The 20,679-nt window shown below is 36.0% G+C and overlaps 1 protein-coding gene across 5 annotated transcripts in view; it reads right to left on the bottom strand.

Moving 5' to 3' along the window:
- The window catches only part of B3galt1 (beta-1,3-galactosyltransferase 1), a 557,516-nt gene extending 540,543 nt beyond the window's left edge, over window positions 1-16,973 (bottom strand). For 4 of the 5 annotated variants that reach the window (XR_007107568.1, XM_047542778.1, XM_047542777.1 and 1 more), the window contains exon 1: window positions 16,651-16,973. The gene's annotated coding sequence lies outside the window, so the exon portion shown is untranslated. Of the gene's footprint in view, window positions 1-16,645 lie in introns of all 5 variants that reach the window. The other variant, XM_047542779.1, reaches the window with a different exon arrangement.
- Between the last annotated feature and the right edge of the window lie 3,706 nt (window positions 16,974-20,679).

Below are 20,679 nucleotides of genomic sequence, written 5' to 3'. Positions count from 1 at the left end.
ACCTTTAACAGAACAAACACTAAAATCCTTTCTACAGCCTACAAAGGTCTCAGTAGTGGGTTCAGGCTACCCCCAATCTCACTTCCTGTCACTATTCCTCACTCATTCCATTCCAGGGATACTGGATGGCTTGAAGTGCCTCTAACATGCCAGAATGATTTCTTCTCAGCAACTGTCTGTAGAATTCATTCCTGGACATTCACATGGCTTGGCCCTCATTTAACCCAGGTCTCTACTCAAAGATCATATCTTCCAGTAACTGTTGTTAACCCTAATGAAAATATACTGCCCAGCCAGCCTCCAGGCTCTTTGGCCTTCCTCTGTCTTCCTTCACTCACAGCACACACCCTCTCTGAGGTGTGGTCTTGTTGATATGTTGGTCATCTCTCTCTGTCCCAGAATGTGCGTCTCAGAAGAGCACAAGAGGACTTTTTTTTTCTCACTGCTATTTTCCCAGACCCTGGAGTAGTACTTGATGTCTAAGGCACCAAACAAATGATAGTTGAGTATTTAACTGTAATTAATTGAATTACAATAATAACTCAAAAGTACTGAATTCAAAAGGCATTATTTGGACTTGTTTTTGTTTTTGCTTATGTTGTTAGGGATGGAACCAGAGTCTTCTGCATACTAGTCAAGTGCTCTACCACTGGGCTAACTCCCTAGCCCTTTTTCATTTTATTTTAAGACAGTATCTCACCAAGTTGCCCAGTCTTCTCACAAACTTGCCATCCTCCTGCTTCAGCCTCCTGAGTAGCTGGGATTATAGGCAGGTGTATGTCACTACTCTCAACTTGAATGACTTACTCTTAAGATAGACAAATAAATAAAATAAAATAAAAATAAAACAATACTCTATAAGTGAAATACAGACTCAGAAGTACAAATACATTACTCAGATAAAATCTCATTAAAATATATATCATAAACAATATTACTTGCTAAAAGGAACTAATTTATCTCTACTCAGAAAATCTTTCATATGTTCTTCTATTTTTTTCTGTACTGCTTTTGTAGTAGGTATACAACATTTCTTTTTAAATCTAGTAATGTATTACACGCATGGAGTATACAAATATTTGGTCTGAGTTATTAATTTAGTTGAGTTGTGACTTTTGCCTATTTTGGACAGTTATGAAAGATAACATTGAATAAAAAATGAGCATTTTAAATTGTGAAGGCCTATTTAAAAATAAAAACGTGTCACATTACTAGCTTTACTAAATACGTATTTTCCTACTTAAATTTTTCAAAACCATCCCTGTAAATTTTTTACAAATTGTTTTTATCATTTCACCCTTTACTGTTACTGAAATGGGTTCTTGGATAACAACATAATTTCACAGATGTAAGAGAATAGATGTTAAGTCTTTTCTAACTCGTTAGATGTCCAAAATTACCAAATGCCCTAAATAATTATTAAATGTGAGATTAATGTAGCTATGGAACTCCACAAGGACATATGATTATATGATGATCTTAGCAGTGATGTCTGTGAAGGGCACAGCAGAGGAGAAAGAAGTTTAGCACCACATAAGCAAAATGGATTAATTAAATTGCATGTGTTCTCTGATGATAGTGTTGGTAACATACACTGATTCTGCCACACAGAGAAAAGTGTCTTCATGAATATAAAATAATACCAAAGAAGTATGTAATTTTAGGGCTCATAAACTCTTTTTATCTTTTCTATACTCATATACTATTTCTTTATTCTCAGAAATTCTCAACTCTTGCTAATTTTTTCAAATTTTGCAGTCCATTAATTTAGCTTAGAACTAGCAGTCAATCTATAAAAAGTAACTGGAAGAAAGCAAAGCAAATGTAGGGAAAGAAAAATTGAGCAATAATGATTAATGCCAAATCTAACCTTTCTGCTCTACAGCATCTAATGTCAAATTTAGACCAAGTAACTTTTAATAGTTTCTGCTATGATTTCCTTTAATCATAAGCTACGAGAAGTCAATTTCTTGAATTAAATCATTAATATATTAGTAAAAAACCCAAAAGAACTCATAATTGAGATTTATGCTGCCCTGTTAAACCAGATATTACTGGCTAAATTAGTTTTGTAACTGGTAAAGTTGAAGATAAAAATATGACAATGAATACAATTTTAAAATAACTAGGAACAAGTTTCTAGTATGTCTCCAGTTCAAATAAGTTAATCACTGAGTTTCTGAAATCCTGGCTTTAGATATTTTTGGTTATTTTTCAATATTTCACACAGATGGAAAACATCTATCATCATCATAATAATTAAGAGGAAAAACTATCAACATAAAATGAGCCACTCCCCCTGCCAATCTATTAGTAGAAATGAACTCAGCTCCTCACCTCTCATTTATCCAAAACAGCTTTGGTTTGCACCCAAATCTCTCAATTTCATTTTTAAACTGATGACATGGAAGGAATCTCTTTGGAATCTCATTTTAAAATGTCGGTTACTTTATTTCATGATTTTAAATTGAAATATAAAATAATAGAATAGCATAGCATATGACAGAAGATGAACATAGGAAAGAAGACATGAATAACAGAAATTACAGCCAATGCCTAAGGGAGATGAGGCAATTTCATTAATTGTTATATTGTGGGTCTGTGCTTTATAGTGACAGATATAGTTATACATACATCTATTCATACACATATGTGATCATGAGGAGTATGTGTTTGTATTTGAAATACCTCCTTCTTTATCAGGTTTGTTTAGCAGAGTGGAAAAGAATGAAAATCAATCACTATTCCAAAAGCAAACAAATGAAAGGAGTGCACTTTTTGATTGGGGTTCTGGTATTGGATTTTTGGAAATGTTATGTAACCTATTTCTTGTTCTCCATTTCAATAACTGTAAAATGTAGTTATTAATAGTATTCACCTCTACATGTGTTGCTACATGTTAATATAACACCTGTAAAATGATTAGCAATTCTATATCTAATACATGACACTCCAAAAATTACTGTTATTCTTATTATTTTCCTATTTACTAAAATGACATTTGAACTTCATTTTTAATTCTTTTGTAGTGCTAGGTATTAATCCTAGGGCCTTGCACATGCTGGGCAAATGTTCTACCACTGAGCCACATCCTCATCCCTCATCAAACTTTGTTATATCATCCCTACTCCTTATAATGGACTGAATGCTGAACTATAAATGGAATTTTAAATGAATATGTTTCTATAACTTGGAAAGCTGTTAAAAGTCCTTTCTGTGAGACAGAGGGGTAGTGGAAATTGAACCAAGGGGTGCTGAGTCACATCCTCAGCCCCTTTTTTAAAATTTTGTTTAGCACCTCACTCAATTGTTGAGGCTGGTTTTGAAATTGCAATCCTCCTGGCTGGGATTACAGGTATGCAGCATGACACCAAGACTTGTTTAAAGTATTTTCAATGAAGAGATTCACAACTATTTTAACTATCAACAGGTGTTGATGCAGAATTTGGAACAGCAAACAATGAAATTTCTGAGTTTGAATAAGAAAAGAAGAGAAGATGATATTGGCAGTGATGTCCCTGGAGGGCACATCAGAGAGAGAAAGAAGTTTGCACCACATAAGCAAAATGGATTTTCTAAATTGCATGTGTTCTTTGATGATAGTCCTGGTAAACTATGGAAAAGGCATGGGAAAAGCAGGTATTTGAACCACAACCCCCAACTCCCACCCACCATCTTCCACCATCACTTCAAAATGAGCCCATTTACTCGTTAGTGCTCTGACTTGGAAAATAACATCTTTATTATGGAGAAATTCAAAATTAATTCATTTGACAGGAAAGATAAGTACATAACACTGTAAAATATAGTGCTTCAAATAAGAAATGACACTCTTATTCTCATTGTATTCTCTTGGAAATTAACTGTGAACTTAATACTTTGAAGATAATGTGATAATCAACTGGAAAAGATAACAAGATAGACTATGCTATAAAATGCATTTCAATAAAAAGAGATAATGTCACATTCATTTCCCAGAATAAGAGGGGAAAGATACATATTTCACACCGTTTCTTTCTATTTTACTGTAAGTTAACTAATTCATATATAAAAAGGAAATCTTCTTTATTATATTTTAATTATTTGCTTGCTTTCTTTCTTTTTTTCAGATATACTGTTAAAGAGGAGACCCTCTGGTGGAGATACAGAGGTCCCTGCCCCAGATTCTTGTCTTCTTGCTTGAAAGGACTCCATACAAGACACAAGACTTAGTAATTTAGTAAAGAATAGCAAAATTTATCAGAAGGAACAGGAAAAGGGAACACTCTTAAGGCAGAGAGTGGGTCCTCTCATAAAGGAGATGGATGGCTTGCTCTTCCTGCCTTCCAGCTTTATTGGAGGTCCCAGAGAATTTTTAAGAGTCCCAGGTTGACCTCAACTTTTGACTAACAGTAGCATTACTTCAACTTCCAAGTCCCTACTGCTCATGGTTAAGGTCCAGGACAACTCTAGGTCACTTTGGCTGATGCTCATGGGTTCTAATTGGAACTGGTACTTACAGATTTTATAGTTAAGAGAATTATCTTTATCTACCTGAGTGTTGAGATCTGGTCTGGGTAAGGATCACAAAAATCACTCCCTTAAGGGTAACTGTTCTTATAAGGCCTGCACTTCTGCAGATTATAGCTTCTTTGCTAGGGAATGTAACTTATCCTATTGATTTAAGCCAGGCAGAGCTTCAGGCAAATTATTTTTTAAAAGGAAGCATGTGGAGATCAGCACAGTGGGCACAGTTTATAGAATTATTCCCTTAACTCAATGTCCCCACCACTCAAGTCTGTCTCCCCTATTATTACCACTACCACAGGTAATCTGATCTACTAAGTATCTGTTCTGCAGGTTAGGTATATTTGTATACATGGTATTTTTCTACTTTATTAATTTCCCCAAGTTTAAATTAATGCAATATGTAGAACTAAATAATTGGAAGACAGTCAAATTGGGTAATTGGGTGAACTTTTTTTTTTTTTAAATTGATCATAGTTGTCTTTTTTCCAACTAGTTTTTCTTTTTTTAACAAGAGATTACCACTTATAAGAGATACGATATCTCTTTAAAACGTTAAAAAAACATAGGATTCTGTTTTTGAGGAAATGAAAACTCAGCATGATAAGAGCTTAGAACACAAGGGAAGAACGCTAGAGTAATTTGAGAAGTGGATAGGAAGTAAACTCAAGAATGTTGGAAATATTTGAGTTTGTTCTTCTAAAAGAATGGATATCATGAGGAATGTGATTAACAGGAAGTTCATGATTAAGATGTCCTTTGATATACAGAAAGAGGTGAGAGAACACTTCTGAAAAACTTGGTTAGGTTGCAAATTCTGGAATGAACTTGCCTGTACAAAAAAAGATAAGATGAAAAACCTCATGCTATTTAATAGTGGCAAAGAAGTTGGAACCACTAAGAGCTGAGACCAATATTCAGTACAAAAGTATTAAGGACAAAAGGGAAAATCAAGGTGTGGGTTTTGTTTCCATTTTCAAAATTCAAAAATTCATAAAATATAGAAGACAGGAACTAGACAGAAAAGGAAGGAATAATCTGTTTTCCTACCATTTCAGAGAACATTATCATAGTTTTTATGTGTTTTACCTAGTTATAAAACTTGCATATTTTTCTACCACATTTCCCCCAAGAAACATTATAGCTTATGTTTTTTACTTATTTTAATCCTCATATTTACTTGCAATGATTGTATATAATCCTCAAATGTATGTGCATAAGTGTATTGTTGGCCATTTGAGTTACTTCTGATATTTTATTATACATAATATATCCATCAACATCTTCAAACATATGACCTTTTTTACATTTTGTACTATTTCTTTAGGATAGATTCCCAGAAGTGATACTAATAGATCAGACAGTACGAATACTTTTATAGGTTTTTTTTCTCTACATGCTGCCAAATTGCTTTCCAAAAGGGCTGTGCCAATTTTAATTGCAATGAACAGTGTCTGATAGCACCAGATTCACATATCCTTGCCAACATGGGACATGATTATTTTTAATATTATCAGTTTTAGTAGGTGTATAACTAGTACTCACATCTTTCATACTAGTATATCATAGAATGGGAAAAGAGAATATTCAAAATTAAAAAAAAAATACTATTTGACAACAGCTCTCTATTCAAGTGGCTACATTTGTAGTCAAGATGGTTAAATAGATGCTGGGAGATCACCACATGATTTTATTTCACAATAAACTACATACGTAGAAGGAATATTCATCGATCAGTGCTGTCTTGGGCAGGGGTTTCTAGAGAAATGCCATCAAACCAGGTTTTTGGTCCTATTCACACTATTAATCATGCAACTGAAGTTAAAGACAAGATAAGCAAAGGTGAAAATGAACAAATGTACATTTCCATGTAAACAAGCACATTTACATTTTAAATGAGCAATTCCTTTGCTAGGTCCTACAGATTTTCATACAAGATTAGTCATTACACAATTTGAATTTGTTCTTCTGAGAGAGAAGACTATGTTTACCAAATATTGGAAAAAATACAATTGTTCATCAAGAACACCTAATAAATAAATTTTGGTATTTTAACAAATGTTATATTATAGAGTTGTAAAAATAAATGAGTGAGCTCTTTATGTATAAATGTGGATATTTCTCCTAGGTTGTTGAGTTTTAAAAGCAAGAAGCAAAGTATACATATATGTTGCCGTTTGTATGAAAAATTGGGGGGAAAGGAAAAAAATAGTGTTTGGTATGTGAAAAGACAATCTCTGGAAAGATACTGTAATGCTTAATTTCCTGTGTCAACTTCTGACTGAGCTGAAGGATGTCCAAATAACTGGTAAAATATTACTACTCAATGTGTTTTTGAGGTATCTCTGTAAGAGATTAGCATTTAATTAGTATAATGAGTAAAGATAACCTTTAACAGTGTCAATAGCATTATCCAATTCTTAGAGGACCAGAACAGAAAATAAAGATGTAGAAAGGGTGAATTTGTTCTCCTCTTGAGTTAGACTCAGACGTAGACTTATGCCACTGACTCTCAGACCTTCGACTCAAATCTGGATTACACCACTAGTTTTCCTGGTTCTCCAGATTGCAGATGGAAGATCATCAGCCTCCATATTCATGTAAGCCAATTCTCAAAATAATATCTATACCTATATCTATCTTTTATAAATAGCCCTTACTTATACAGATTTGGTTACTAAGAGTGGATCTAGAGGAACAGAATTTTAAGGATGAGTTATCTAAATTGGTTCTTAGATTTTTGGAATTGGTTCTAAAATCTGATTTGATTTTAAAATGATATTCACTATTTCAAGAAGTAAAGAGAGTACTGATGTTTATGGCATGAAAGGCAAGAGAGATAATATCAAATATTTGTATTAGATACTCCTAATTAATCACTTATAGAAAGTAAGGAGCTAAATGGCTCTGTATATGATACGTCCAAACAATTCTTATAAAACTAAGGAATATAATGATGTTGGTTCGTGAGTCTTAAGATGATTCTGGGAGAATTAGTGAAAGAAAAGAATGAGCTTCTAGATTTGAATTCTGGATCAAACCCCATACCTAAGAGCTTTTAGGTATGCCCTAAAGTAAAACTTATTTCCTGTGACTGCAGAGTTGAAAGTGCTGAGCTACAATACAATTTAAATTTCCAAACTTGCCTGATGTCTGCTGATAGAGTGAGGGTATTAATTGGGAAAAGGATGGAGTTGTAATTTGGGATGAGTAAGTGTAGGAAGACCCTGATGAAACTGTAATACTGAGTTCCTAAAGTCTGAGGGGTCTCCCAATGGTATTTCAACACCAGAGGTATCTGAGGGAATTAACCCTGCATTGCCTGAGATAGTGATGGACTCTGTATATGTGTATATGTATATACATACACACACACACACACACACACATATGTATGAGATTCATTACAGGTTAAGCTTATGCAGTTATTGGGGCATGAAAACACCCATGATCTGCAACTCACAACCTAGAAAACTACAAAAAAAGTCAATTATGTAACTCACTGAGGGTCCAAAGTCCTGAGAATTGAAAAAGAGAGAGGACAATGCTTGAAGTTCCTGAGTCCCAAAGCCTCAAATCCAGGAAAGCCTATGTCCAAGCATCAGAGAAAACGGACTGTCTCAGCTCAAGCAGAGTGAATTTCCCCTCCCCTACATTTTTGTTCTGCTCCAGCTCTCAATGCCTCCCAGGGAGCCCACCCACTGGATGGTCTGGGTGGTCTTCCTTACTCTGTCTATCAATTCAAATGTTAATCTCTTCTGGAGACACCTCACACCCTTAGTCAAATCAGACTAACAAATAAAATTAATCAAGAAAAATACCAAGAAATTATAGCAGTGGTTGCCTATTTGAGGGGATGATACTGGGTATATGGTAGAGGGATAAAGGAAAAAGAAATTTTGCTGTGTATTTTTGGTACCATGTATGTATTATCTATTAAAAATTAAATTCATCAATTTAACAAAGGAAAACATTAACAACACAATTTGCCATACCTTATACATTAAAACGGAATTAGCTGTCGGATTACACCTTCCAATGAATTACAGGAAGACAATGACTGTAACAATGAACCAATGATCAACCAATTTCCTTTTTCTTGTTCTATTCATTTCCAATAATTTCATTATTTACTCAAGAACAGTTCATGAGATCATCAAAATTATCCTGTGCAGAGTTGGGTCAATCTACATAAGTAAATTGTTGCTCAAAAGTACATTGCAAGAGAATCATGATAAATAGCTAAAGACACAGTAAAAATTGTTGAGTGTTAATTACATGGTCACACAGACAACCGGCCCATATAAATCTGACTTTAACTTAAGAACAAATTTTAAATTAGGTGCTCTTATTAATTATATACCTGTGACAATAGTAAAATATTTCATATGTTGATTTTCTATAGACATTTAGGCTGTAAATAAACTCACATAAGCAACATAAAAAATAAATTACAAGAAGAACACATTTGTGCTCTTCAAATAATTCCACTCATCCCTATATTCAGACCCCTTTGTTGTTCTTTAGAAGTTATAATTTATGATCTGTAGGTTTGAACCAAGAGTAAAGAATATTCAAAATCTTAACTTATATTCAAAATCTATTTTTATTTTTTGACCTATATAAAAACATGGTTTTCAGTCTTATCATAATCAAATTTAATGGAATCTTTAATTGCACTTCATAAAGAACAGACCTAGACTATAGCTTATGCTCTTAAGATATAATAGGTACTGGGAGCGGCAGTGCATGCCTGTAATTCCAGTGGCAAGGGAGGCTGAAGCAGAAGGATGGTGAGTTCAAAGCCAGCCTCAGCAACTTAGCGAGTCCCTAAGCAACTCAGTGAGGCCCTAAGTAACTCAGAAAGACCCAGGTAACTGATAAAACATGTATAATTATTTTTATTATTTTACAAAAATTGTTGTTTCAAAAATAATTCTTTCCGTCCACAAAATGAAAGTACATTTTAATTTAATTTGAGATAGATTTGAAAAGCAAACTCCAAAATTACTCCTGAAAAATTACCCAACTAGGAAACCAGTCAAATTTCACTTGATATATATTTATTTAATGTGGAAAAAAAGAATTACTATTAATTCTCTTTTTTCCTAAATTAAGTTTATCAGCCTGTCTGAAAGCCCCAACCCACAATTATTTTTCTACCTATTCTTTTGTTTGTTTTAGTATAGATTTTTATTGACTATTAAAGTAATGTCTGTTCCTAGCAAAAGCATTTATATACTTGGGCTGGGATGCAGCTCAGTGGTAGAGTACCTCACACATACCAGGCCTTGGGCTCAGTTCCAGTTCTGAAAAATAAAATGACATTTATATACACATTCGGTATTTTTATTTTGTAAATTTCTCCACTTATTGACATTTATTGTAAATGTCCCTGAGTAAAGTTTTGAGTTTTAATATCTTGGCTATGACATAAAATTAGAAGAGTATTTCAGGCAGCATTGAAATAATTGTAACATTTAAAATATAAAGTTTATATATATGTGTGTATGTGGATATATCTCCATATATATATGGAGAGAGGGAAGGAACCAACAAAGAAAGACTATTTTTAGCTGACTTAAAGCAATTTTAAGATTGGCCTATTTTGTATTTTAGTCAGCAACTTTAGAAACTGAGGATTGTCTTTCTTTCTTTTTTTTTGATAAAGAAAATTAGGCCAAAATAATGACTAAAATAATTTTACCTATACCATCCATTGTGTGTTAGTTGTTGCTTATTTTAAATATAGCACCTCTCCTGTCTGTAATTAGGTAAGCTGTGTTCACTTGGGGAAACAACATATTACTTATATTTGATTCGTCTAACTCCTCAAAAATTGGAAGTCAATCAATCAGCGATGCTACCAGAATTTCATAGACATGAACCTAAAGCAGTGATAGGCTGTGGTGCTTAATCTCTAGACTACTACTGGCATGGATACATACAGAATCCAGGAAGCCTATTCACAAAGCCATGGCAACTTGTATACATTTAACATAATTTTTTCAAGTCTAGTAGCAACTAAATTTATAACTAATTGTATACAAAGAAACTGCCTCTGGCAACTGTTCTTGACTGAGTCCTAGGACCCTGGAAAAAGTTGCCTGCATGTCTTGTTCAGTGAAGAACTGGTATAGCCCTGATGTTATAAAAGCACTCCATAGCTGAAAAATAAACAAAATGCTAATTACTCAGAACTAAGTACAGTACATCATTTTTAAAACATCTCTTCAGTTAAAAATTTACATTTTATGACAATGATTTGCCTCTTCATATCTATGCAGGAGGAGTCTTCTGATGGAATGTAGCAATAGTTTTTCTTTTCTTTGACTACCAAAAGAAAAGTTCTTGTTCTTTAAAATCTTTTAATCATCTATATAGGTTTTCCCTTTCTGCTCTGATGATTCTTGTTCTGTGTGTGTGTGTGTGTGTGTGTGTGTGTGTGTGTCTGTATGTTTGTGTTGTTTTATAGAACCAACTTAGAGCAGTAACTTTTAAACTTTTATTTACCATGTTTCCTTATTCTAGAGCATTCAAGAACTATAAAAGCTTGTAAATAATTTGGGAATTTCTGGAGTCCCTGAAGCTCACTATCATTCTCTTTGAATTAATTCTGTATACCTTAGGAATTAGAAAATTCTGGTTTAAAGATTTTAGTCTATAAACTAGATTCTATAGAATATATAGATATACCTCTATGGAGTATATATGTCTATATTCTATAGACATAAGAAAGGAATTAAATTCAAGTGTTTTACTTGCAAAGTTACCCCAGTCATATAAATCTTAGCATTTCTAAATGCATTCCTATTTATCTTTCTTTGGCTTTTGTTCCAACATAATATTAATGCAGTATAACATTATGTCAAATATTAAAATAGTACATGCACAAATAGATGCAGTCATTTCTCCTTACATGACTATTTTACAAAATATAGATCTATATGTAATGAGCAAATGGCAGCGGGTAAACATATGTACTTAGCAGTAACAAACAGTGTTTTTAGACCTGTTCCACATTCAACTAACTTTCGGCAACTGATTCAACTTCCTAGAGTAGTATTCTTCCTTATGCATAGAAGTTGGGATAATGACCTGATTCTTCCCAGCTCAGAACATCAGATTCTGTTTAGCTCTTATCAATTTCATAATCAAACATGGTTGTCCTTGTATACTTTTGCTTAATTTAGTTGTTATTTTTTTTTTAATTATTTTCCTAAAATTTTGCACTGGGATCAGAAAAGAGAAAAATCAAGAAAAAAAAAATGGCAAAAGTTTAAGTGAGTGATTTATTTATTCTCAACTCTGGAGAAATAAATTATTGAGATGACAATCTCAGAATGATTTCTTCATTTCCTAAACCTGGATTGTATCACAGAAATCTTGAATCCCATCTCGGGTGATAGAAATTCATTCAGAAATGAGTCAGCATTGTGTGCCCTGTACTAATAATCCTAGCACATTAGAATGTAAGAAATGGTTGGCATTAAATGATTATATAGTAGAGCTTCTAGTTAGTATAATTTCAGTTTTCCTCTAATATGAAAATGTTATTCACAAACTAGTTTTTAAAAATCAAACTAGGTTCTCATTCTTCATATGAGGTGGAGTAATAATTTTTTTCTTCTTCTTTTTTTGTAATGGGGATTGAACCCAGTGTTGCTTTACCACTGAACTAAGTCCCCAGTACTTTATAATTTTTTTGAGACAAGTTCTCTAAGTTGCTAAGGCTGACCTCAAACTTGTGTTCCTCCTGTCTCAGCCTTTATAGTTGCTGGGATTACAAGCAGGCTTGCAAGACTGCACCTCAGTAATAATTCTTTTGATATGCAAGCTAAAGACGCTAAAGAAAATAATGAAATGGAAGAAAAATTTAAAAATTGAAATAATAATTGCCAACTTTTATACCTAAGGGAATAGAACCTAGATAAATTTTGCCAAGTTTTATTCATAATTGGACTGTCTGGATAACCATATTGATTTGTTTGTTTTTGGTTTTTGCTTTGTTTTGTTTTTGTGGTACTGGCTATCTGACCCATAGACTCCTGCAATCTACCACTGAACTACATCTCTATTCCCTCAAATTAATATTTAACTAAAGGCAAAGTTAGTCGGAAAAATTTTCTGAAGTATAAGCTTTAGAAAAACTCTGACCTGAAACACTAGGGTTTTTGATCAATTTTTACAGAGGTACATGAATGTGAGACTTTTAATGCAGAAAATGAAAATATTTCTCACCTGAATTATGCTTTTGAATTCATCCTTATCAATACCAACTCACTTATCTCCTTTGGATGAGGTTACATAGACTTGACTTTGGATAGTCATAATCATAAATGCCTTTTAATATGTTGTTTATTTGAAACGGATATGTTAAAGGATAAACATTTTCACCCTAGTTTCTCTGAACAAAATTTTGGTTTGATTTTGAAGATATTTTAAAGGACAGATACATTTTCTTTCATTGTTTAATCTTCTTGGAATCCCTCCCTTTTGCCTGTAACCTCATATCAAATGCAGTGTTTTTGTGGTCCTCCTGCAGGAACAACATGCTTTGGATTATCATTGTGATTACTTTTGAGTGTTTACATTAATTTGAGCATATTTGTGTAGCCATATATACATTAGCTGGAGAGAAAATGAAATGCAAAGAGATTGATCCATGGAATAGAAGGTTTAGAAATAGATTATTGATAGGAGATAATTATTTTATATTAGTTATAATTCCATTTTTATCATCTATTTTATCATCAATAGAACATAAATCTCATGAGGGCAGGGTTCTTTTTCAGAATTATTCTGTGATATATAATAAGCAACTAGAACAGTGGTCTACACAGAATAGGAACACAGTACAAATTATTATATTTTAATTGAATAAACCAGTATCATAATTAATTAATAATTGATTACTAAGGACAATGAAATATTCCCCTATTATGGACACTCACCATTCAGAGTGGGCTTGGGAATTCATTTCTGGTTATATTCTGTGCCTCGGTGTTTGTATGTGTGTGTATGTGTGTGTGTGTGTGTGTGTGTGTGTGAGAGAGAGAGAGAGAGACAGGTAAGCAGGCAGACAGAAGAGACAGGGAGATATTGAGAATGAATTTCTGATTTAATACTGGGTGAGGGCTATAATTCCCTTAAAATTGTTCCTTTTAGAAAAAGAATGACTTCAACATGAATAAAAACAAATTGCTATAAAAGAAAACCAAACCTCATTATCTTAATTATCCACATACGAACTCTAATTTGACAAGTTCTATTTCAAAAGATAATGTTATCTATTGCATTACTTTTTATATGAAGTATGATCTTTTTAGAAAAGTTGACCAGTAAGTACTGAAATTAAAATTTGGTATAGGTCAAAAAGTGAATTTAGGGGCCTAGAGCTTTGACAAGTTGACATTTACTTGAGTTACTAAAATCCATCCAGAATATATGGCACTCTAAGTTCATGGGCTGCCCTGAAGCAAAACAAGTCAAAATTGAAGTACATTAGCAGAACCAGCAGAACTTTAATTGCTTGTATAAACTAAGTTAACTAGCACTACACATTACCACCCATAAACCTGTGCCCCACCCTGACCCTCACACCCTGAATTATTTCTGCTTACACTTAGACATACCGCCTGCTTGATCCCAATATTTAGGCCAATTGACACATTTATCTACACTTCATTATATATGAAAAATACATTTAATTATCTGCAAAATTATTTCTCAAAGTCCCTCCTTAAAAAGAGACCACCTCAAAATGAGTACAAAGACCCATTCCCTTTTAAGATATGTGGTTTACCCCAATACATAACGTAGTAGATTTATAAGATGTTCCCTGATATCAAAGTGAAAAGCACTTCCTTAGTCAATTTGTTATAATTTTCTTTAGAAGCAACATTTTTAGTATTGGCTGTTATTGGTAACTTAGTTTTAATTTAAGCTTATCTACAAATTATTTATTAATAACGTATAGCACATTTTAATCCAATTTCCATCATAAAAACCCATGAGGGGATACAGTTTTTACCAGCCCACAGGACTGCATAAATGAAACACAAAACCAAAACCAACAGCTTAATGTGCTTAATAACCTTAACAATGTCCTGAACAATGTTTCAATTGCTACAATAGCAATATCATGTGAAGGGAGATCAATGTTGTATTGAAACCTAACAACCTCTATACTTTAATTATATCAGAAAAATAGACTTTTTAGCCAGATATGATAAATTCTAAGAAGAAATATTTAGCACCTATTTTCTACTAACCTAAATGCAATATGTGTTTAACTAAGATCATACAAAAATTACGTTTACAGCTCATCAAATAAGTGAGTAAAAAGAAGAAAAGAACACTCAACAGTTTTCAGACACCAAACAAACATCACTGCTAGTTTACTGTAAGTTATTTATCTGCTTTAGAATAACTTAGTTACTAAATTGGGGAAAACAGACTCTTTGCAATTAGACAAACAAACAAAAACCATCAAAACACCCTGACGTTTTGGACAGCTCCCTCCTGACTTTCTACAGTATTCCTATCAGGTGCCTTACTTTCATTTTCTCTGTTTTCTCAAATAAAAAATGATCCTAGCCAAAGTGGTTCCTGCGGTTTAGATTTGGGTCTTTTTGTGTCGAGATTTGTTTTGGTTTTTGAACAAATGTTTCCTCCAGTGAAAGAAATTATGAAGCGACATAGGTAAAGTACAGTTCCCAGTTCAGAATCTGGCCGATTTTCGTTTTACAAGAGCTGCCAGGCAGGGAGCTGCCCTCTCCACCTCCATTCCTTCCTGAAACCCCATCGCCTCTGTGAAAGACCTAAGCTTTCCATCTGAGCCAGGAAGGGGTCAGTTTCTTAGTACCAAGATACCGCAAGAAGTTTTCCTAGCAAAGATTTCTACGGAGACAAAAGGGTCACATAGGAAATAATCGCCAAGACTAAGTTTGTACGTCCTGAACAGGGATGGAGAAACCACTGCACTAAGCCACCGAGATCTGGACTTAGTCCTACAGCAATGATTCGTTAGGAGCAGCGCATAAACGTCGCCTTCTGCGGAAGGGGTTGCAGCGTACATGGAATTCCTAGTGGCTTTATAAGATAAAATAATGTGATGTGAAATAAAAGCAAAATATCTCTGGAGGAAGCTGGGTACATAAACCAGGTTACCTTTGGTGGTTAACGTGCTCAAGGTCTGGATTGCGGGTTTGAACTTTCTTGGAGGGCGGAGCCTCCCACCTGGTATTTGACAGCTGCAGAAGCACTTCGGGCTGGTCCCAACACCCGAGGGCACTCGGGTTAAGGAGGCCTGGGGAGGCAGTGGGTTCACCTGGACACCTGGTTATCGCGCACCAGAGCCCCACTCCGCCTCTGCTGAGTTGTCGGGTGTCGGACACCTGCACCCTACGGCGCCACCGGGCGGGAGGAGCCTCTGCCAGTCCCTCAGAGCTGAATTCTTTCCACTCTCAAATCTGCACTCCAGAAAGTGTAGTGAGCATCCTACAAGGAGCTTCAGACACCTAAAAGTCGCCACTCCCCAAGTCTACACTGCCCCCCGCCCCGATTTCTCTTTCCTCCTTTTCTTCAGCGAGATGAACCAACCGTTACTTTCCTTTTCTCCTCCCAAGTCCCCGGCGCAAAGTGGGACTTTGGGGAGCCTCAGTGAACGCGCCTCTTTCCTGGCGCGCTAGATCCACAGCTCATTTTCATTAAGGCAATAAAGTTCAATTTGCCCGGCTTTTTACGAGCCACGGTAGACTTTTCTGTGGGCTCTGTGAATTATCTCTCCTGCTGAGCCAAGAGCATCCTATTCACTCCATCCCAGCCTGGATCCCTGAAGGACATCGGTCCATGAAAGGGGACCCATCGCTCTCCCTGCAAAGTGCCCCGAACCGCGTGCGTGCGCGCGCATACACACATACACATACATACACTCACACACAATGCCAGCCACGCGCTGTCAAAGTCTGTCAACGCGGAAGGGAGAACACACAAGCTGGAGCCGCAAGAGCACCGGCATCAGCCTTGCCTAGCGTCGGGACTCGCTGTCCGGGTCCCAAACACCCTTGTATGATGCCCCGGCCACTGAGAGCCTCATAACCCTCAAAGATCACAGAAGCGGTCCTGGGGGCCGCACCTTACCCGCCCGGCGCGTGGTCTTTGGCGGCTGGACTGGCCCACGGGCCACAGGGACGCTGCAGCCAGGGTCCCGAAGATGCTGCTGCTCCGCTGCCTTTGCCCGGATCCCCGGCGCCAGCATCACTTCTCCGCCGCCTCCGCCTCCTCGTGCTCAGCTCTCTCGGTCGCCCCTCCCCGGTGGCCTCCTGCAAGACCGGCAGCGACGGCGGCGCGGCGGGGTGGGCAGCAGCGGAGGCGGCGGTGGAAGAGCCCGCGCGAGCTCGCTCAGCTGCACCAGTCGTGCAGCCGCGGCGGCAGCCCGAGCACCCGAGCCCGGCTGCGCTTCCCCGGCGATGGCTCTGGCCTCGGCGACTGACAACGCCCGGCAGCCAATCGCAGCCTCGCCCCGCGCGGCTAGGGGAGACCAATCAGAGCGGAAGGCCCAAGGTTTTCCTCCGCCTTTGCTCAGCAGGCTTGTTTCCGGGAGTGGCGGCGTTGTGCTGCTGGGGCTTGGAATGGGGGAGGAGCGGGAGAGGGGCGTTGTGAGGGGCTTTTGGCACCGGATCCTTAGGTGCAGTGAGAAAGCCCTGTCCACCGAGCTGGGCCTGGGGCGCTTTCTGACAGCCAGCAGCGCGCGTCCTGTGGCAGGAAAGGGCGTCCCGGGGTGACACTGTCCCCAGAGCCTCGGCCCGGAGGTTCAGAGCTTTGGCATCGCCATGTGGCGGTCGTGGGACTCGAGCACCAAAGGCACTCTTGGAGAGCGAATCCCAGGGGGTGGTCGCCTCCTTGAAGGAATCGCGCAGTCACTAGACAGCGCCCCCGTCCTCCCTTCGGCAGCTGAAAAGAGTGGTACTTCTCTGCCTTCCTCCTAGTAATAAGCCCAGAAGTGTGCCCGAGCTTTGAAAGAAACCAAGGCAGCAATGTTCTTAAAAGTTGTAGGTAGAGCAGCGGACCTTCCTTATCTTCGCTCCAAATAAACTTCCGCCAACTGCACCCCCCTCCAACCAAACAAAAATAAATTAATAAATAAGAGGGTTTTTTTTTTTTTGGCTTTTATTTTGTTTTTAGTGTGTATCTTTGACTCAACAGCAGCAAAGTGATGTTATTTAGCAAGAAAGAAAACGTGACAAACTCTTCTCCCATGCTACTCTCCTCAAAACGGTAATGATTTTTCCTTGTGGATCATTTTAAGTCCCTTCCGTGCAAATACGTGTGAATAATCCAAAGTTCCAGTAAGTCTGTGCACCACATTCTAGGGGAAAAAATAAATAAAAACCCAGTTCCTCTGAAGGTGTTAATAGGCAAGGGGTCTTCCCCAAGTGACCTCACTATCTGAAGAGAAGAGTCATATCTACCTTACCAGGTTGTCCTGAGGGTCAACAATCAAGTATATAAATCAGCTACGTAGTAGTCTGACAAGTAGTTGGAATTTACTATGTTTTAGCTATGCGCTGCAGCTATTACCAATTATATTTTTAAGTGATCTTTTTCTTTTTGTAATAATCACCTCTTTTTCACTTAGCTTCCTTTAAACACAAAGAACCCTCATGTATACTGTGATTTCCAAAACAAACCCCTGAATAAATTTTATTAGCAGTAGGAAAAAAAAATGTTATTGTGGTATATACTTGTATATTGACATTTTTTCATAGAATAGTAAATGCATGCATATCTTCATTGTCTTCCCAGTTTTCTTGTGCTTTTCACTCTTTCAGTCAGACTGAATCTAGCTTAGGAACCTGACCTACTCTTCTAAAAAAATTGGCTCTACTATACAGATAATAAGTTCATTTTTAAAAGCTAAAAATAGAGATGTGGACCACATCTCTTTGAATTTTTAAAGTGAAGAAGGTTTTACTGTTGTTTGTTGAGTTTCTCAAAATTACTTATGTAGTTCTTGCTAATATTGTGTAACTTGAAATAAAATCAACACCCCATATGAGGAAATCAATGGAATGAAGTTTAAGTCTGGGAGAGAAAGACAAATGTGTGCTTTATTCAAACTTCAAAGGGGAAGCTGTAGAAGTTTGTAAAATGTACAAATCTAAAAATTTAAACCTAATTACTGGAAAATTAAAATGCAATGACAATCTAGAAACATCCCTGATAAAAGATAAATTTGACACAACCTTCAAAGAAAAGCTAATCTTGATTTTAGAGTTGGAAGAAACTTGCAGAGATGTCCATACACAAATATCTATATACTTTTTACCCAATATGTTATTTTCCAGTATTTTATAATACTTTTCCATGTTATCTAATATTTTGCAAGTTATCCCTGAAAATAGATAGTTCTATTACAAACCTTATTCCTTAGTGATTAAGATAAATGCTACCTTACAGAATAAAGAACCTAATAAAAATCAACAGCTGATATGTAGGTATAATGCTAATATTCACACCACTGGCCCTATTTATGAGCAGCTCTGAGCAAAACAAATCTGTACAATTAACACCCAACTTATTGACAGTGAAAACTTTGAAATATTTAAAAATCAATGAAGATGAAAATAAAGAAAAAAATTTAGAAGTAACTGAAAAGATTTCACATATTGATGCTAGGTGATCGTGCCTTGTTATGAATTTCATGGAATGGACAGAAAATCCAGTGTTAGTTAATTATATGACTGTTTAACAGCCATATAACTTAATTAAATTAACAATTGTATTCAATTAAATAACTGTTTTATGTTTTGTGTTTTTTTTTTCTACTTAGACATATCTCTTTTTCCTCCCTGTGCATTGAGAGAACTCACTCCCATTGTTAGTAGAAGAAGAAATTTACTTGGTCACTGTTTTTATCAATAATAACTAATCATGAAAATGTCAAATAATTTTACATTAACTGATAAGAAAAATCTATATTTATTAAGAACAGGAACTGTATTACTTCTTTGGAGTCAGTTATGACAAAAGTTACATCCAGCGGGCAGAAAACTAAATAAGTGAGAGAAACCAGCCAAATTCCACTTCTGGTTATGTCTGAGTGAGTAATCTTAGGCCGGTCATTTAAACTTTCCCAGGATGGCTTATCTGTAAAATAGAGATTAAAAACAAAATCAAACCTATACCTGCCTTTCTCAGATGTGAGGATTAACTTATAATTGGAACTGTAAGCCACAATGGGCTCTGGCAGCAAAGCCCTTCTAAAAAGGTGGAGAACTGGAATTTAATGATAATACTACCCTCTCTTGACTGTGAATTAATTTAATTCTCTCAATAGCCCTGTTCATTATGGGCAGGTAATACCTATTTCTAAAGATGAATGTAGTTCTTTTGCCAATTTTATGATAAATTTACTACCTGGTATACTTTATCTGTTTATGTTGTCCAGCTAGGAATTTTACCCTCTTAGTTCCTTTCCTGTGCCACTTCCAATATGATTGAAATATGCAAGTTTAAAGGTTTGCATCTTACGTTAAATGAAGTGCAAAACTTAAAAATTTCATGTCAGTTACACCTTCAATAAATCTGTTTGCCCAAATAATGTAATAACTTCAAACAGAAAACTTCATATTTAAAACTCTAAAGTCATCTGTAACAATGGGTATTATTTGTGCTTATATTAAAAGATTGCTACTTAAGTTTGTGTGTGTGTGTGTGTGTGTGTGTGTGTGTGTAAAGAGTAAAGCAAAATCAAAAAAAGAAAACAACAGAAACTAGCAGATAGAATTGAATTCTTCAGGTTACATCATAACTAGTGTTCTTTAAAATGTACTTCATTACTAGAACATGTGCACACACATTCACACTTAATGACTAAGAAAAGTTGCTCATCAAAACTTTACAGGAAACGAGACTCCCAAAAGGCAGGTGTTCAGACTCCTCTCTCTCAAAGCTCTTGTCACATCATACTTGAGGTTTGGGAACCATCAACAGAGAGAAATCACAGAATCCAAGCTATCGTAAAAGAATCCAAGGACAAAATGAAGCAGAGAACAAGCCTGGGAGACCATTTATATTTGGGAGAAAGCAGGGATGGTGTTAATTTTTGTGTGGAGGGGGGAGGGATTAATCTGAAATCTAACAAAAAGTAATTTTGTATTGCAGAAT

The sequence above is a fragment of the Sciurus carolinensis genome, chromosome 3 (assembly GCF_902686445.1).
Source record: "Sciurus carolinensis chromosome 3, mSciCar1.2, whole genome shotgun sequence".
Classification (NCBI taxonomy): domain Eukaryota; kingdom Metazoa; phylum Chordata; class Mammalia; order Rodentia; family Sciuridae; genus Sciurus; species Sciurus carolinensis.
The sequence above is the reverse complement of the archived record's forward strand: the minus strand, read 5'-3'. Positions and strand labels throughout refer to the sequence as shown.